At 41.0% G+C, this 2,869-nt stretch overlaps 1 long non-coding RNA gene across 1 annotated transcript; it reads right to left on the bottom strand.

Annotated features, from left to right (window-relative positions):
* Positions 1–500: 500 nt before the first annotated feature.
* On the bottom strand, positions 501–2,587 carry LOC116708708 (uncharacterized). Its single transcript, XR_004336749.1, has 2 exons — positions 2,456–2,587; positions 501–1,732 (listed from the first exon to the last, which is right to left on the bottom strand). It is a non-coding gene; the product is annotated as an uncharacterized LOC116708708 (long non-coding RNA).
* Between the last annotated feature and the right edge of the window lie 282 nt (positions 2,588–2,869).

Consider the following 2,869-nt stretch of genomic DNA (forward strand, 5'->3'; position numbering starts at 1 on the left):
TTAATGACTTAGTTTGACCTTTTTTGGAGTGATTGTATTTAGCATGGAGTGATGCGCATTACATTTGACTGTATTGAAAGAAATTTGTAAATAAAATCTGCTGATTAATTCATATATTAAATTTCATCTTATGCCCAAGATCTATGTGTTGATCCTAATATTTGGCACTCTCCTCTATTTGTTTGGCTTTCCTCAGCAGAGACTCATCTCCAAACGAATGACATCAGGGTCAGGCTTTTCCTGCAGATCAGAGATGAGCTGGACAATAGCTCACTTTGCCATTCACTCTAATATAGAAGGCCAATATGTCTCCAAAGTATTTGCACAAATGCTTTACTTAATGAGCGGCTGAGAGGTTGTTCAGCACCAGAGTCTGATGCTCCTTCCAGGTTTGTGTGTGTGCATAAGATTACCATGAAAATGGAGGAACAAAAACACTTGTAAAAAATTTTACAGCAAATGTGCAAAGTGTAGACATACAAATTAATTATTGACTGCAGTTGTCTTCATTCAGGTTTATTTAGGTTTACATGCAAAGATATATTTAATATGCGTGCGTGGGCATACATGCTGTTGCATTATCTTTCTATCTCATCCTCTCTGTTCTACAGCTGCTGCCCCTATCACCCCCTCTGCACCCACCCTCTCTTGCATAAGGGTGTAGGTGCAGCGGGTGCACTAGGGGGGCCTCTGCCCTGATGAGGCAGAGAAGGGAGTCACTGCTATACTAAGCTCCCCTCACATCATGAATAATGCAACAGAGAAATACATTTATCTTTTAATAGCCCCGGCCCCCTGGCTGAGACAGTTCAGTCTGGCCCGAGCCGACGCGGCTCTCTCACCTCTTCACCACAATACACCACCCCACCCGTGATTGTCTCTGCTTCTTTTGAAGTTGGGCACGTCTTAGTGTCCTAGAGATGGGTAATCAGGCTTGATTCTGGAAGAGTCAGGCCATCTTTTGAAGGGGGCGGTCATCACCAAGTTCAGTAAAGGAGGGTGGAAGAAAAAGTGTAATTTTATCAGACATCCTCACTATTAGAAGTCAACTTCACCGACAGGAGAAAAGTAAATGAAGAGCAAAATATTGCTAAAAGTTTGGTGTAAAAAACATTGCATTATAAAAGTTGAAGTGAAAAAATGTTGTGTTTATTCCTTTTAAAAGTTGCTATTGATTTCATTTTGAAGCCTTGACTGACAAAAATATTAATAATTGCATTATTGACACAATGTTGTTGTGACATTTTTGTCCAACAAAGAATTAAATATTTCTGTTGAAATACCACCACAAAATCTGATCATGAATAGGCTTCTGTGCAAAAAAACATTAGCAAAATACTTTCAAGAATTCATAAAAGTCAAAAACGGATCAATAGATAAAATACATTTATCAAACATGCTTTGTGTAGACCTTTATTTAGCACTCAGACAGTAAAGTGAAGACACCATCCACCTTCATTGACACTCTTTTCAGTAAGACACCATATGATTTCAAATCAGCCTGGCACTAATGCTCTATGTACCGCTGCACCGTAATGTGGGAATAACACGGTCTTCCAGTGTTTAACAAGGATCAGGGGGATTTCTGCTCTGGCTTCTCGTCTTCATTGCTACCACATCTGAATGCAGGGCTCTCAGGGGTGGGGGAGTTGTGGAAGCAAGTGTAGTCGGATACCTTAACCCTTCCTCGGTCCGTGCAGATTTAAGGCTCAAACAGCCTTCACAGTGAAACCTGCGGTAAAAGAAACAGTGTGTGGGGGAGGATGAGTGGGAGTTGTTGGCTGCAGTGGCTTCAAAAATGTTTAACGGACAGAATGAGTCATTGATTGGATTATTTTTTTTAATTAACAAAATTAATTTGTTCAAGTGTATAGGAAGAGAAAGGTCGATTGAAATAATGTTTTAAAAACTATTTTTTTTCTAAGAATAATCCGTAGCATTTTAAAATTATTTTTCAATTTAAAAAAGTGAATATGAAATGCTTTTTAAAATAAATATTTAGGTGTGTTTGTCGTTGCTGTTTATTGACATACTTCGTTTCAAAGAAAAATTAAAGTTGGTGTTTTTTCCCGAATAGTTTAACTGTATTCAAACTTTAATTCAGTGTAATTATTTCTTCCACAATAATCCGAGAAGTGTCCCAGGAGTCAACAAGATTATCTTTTTTTTTTTAGCATTTTTAAGTCACAAGTTTTATGCCACTGAGTTGACATCAGATTATCACAGAAGTGAAAACAGGCAGAAACAAAACACACTCGAGAAACACTGAAGCTGACATCACTTTTTCAGCCAACAATGACAAGTTCAAGCACACACTTCTTCCTAACATGCACCCCTCCTCATCCTTTCCCAGCAGACACACATGCAGATACACACATACACATTCCCACTGAAAAAACAACAACAACAAAAAAAACAGATCTGCACAACCCACAAGGCACCCAGTCCCTCTTACCCACCACTCCCCAGCACCCAAAGCCTTAAAGCAGCCCTGAGCTCGTGTTGTCATGCATCGGTTGCCGAGCGTTGGGGATGAGGCCTTGCTATAGTCGGAGCTAGAGCTGGGTCCCAGCCAGCAACTCCTCAGCTCCCTGCTCTGCTCTATGGAAGGCAGAGAAGCTGAAAGCACCATTTATCATCACTTGTGTGGGCAGCATCACCACAGCAACGCTCGGGCTGGCAAATGCCACTGCTGTGAATACTAATGAGGCTCTTGGCAGGCCTGTGTTGGCGTAAATGGGGCCAGGGATGTACTCTGTACGCGCGCGCGCGTGCGAGTCTCCAGGAGGGCTACAGTAGAGGTAAACAGTCCAAAGGAAATCAATTAAGTGTTTCCACAGCGTTTGGCGAGAGCTCTAATCTTCGACAA

Source organism: Xiphophorus hellerii, chromosome 19, assembly GCF_003331165.1.
Source record: "Xiphophorus hellerii strain 12219 chromosome 19, Xiphophorus_hellerii-4.1, whole genome shotgun sequence".
Taxonomy (NCBI): domain Eukaryota; kingdom Metazoa; phylum Chordata; class Actinopteri; order Cyprinodontiformes; family Poeciliidae; genus Xiphophorus; species Xiphophorus hellerii.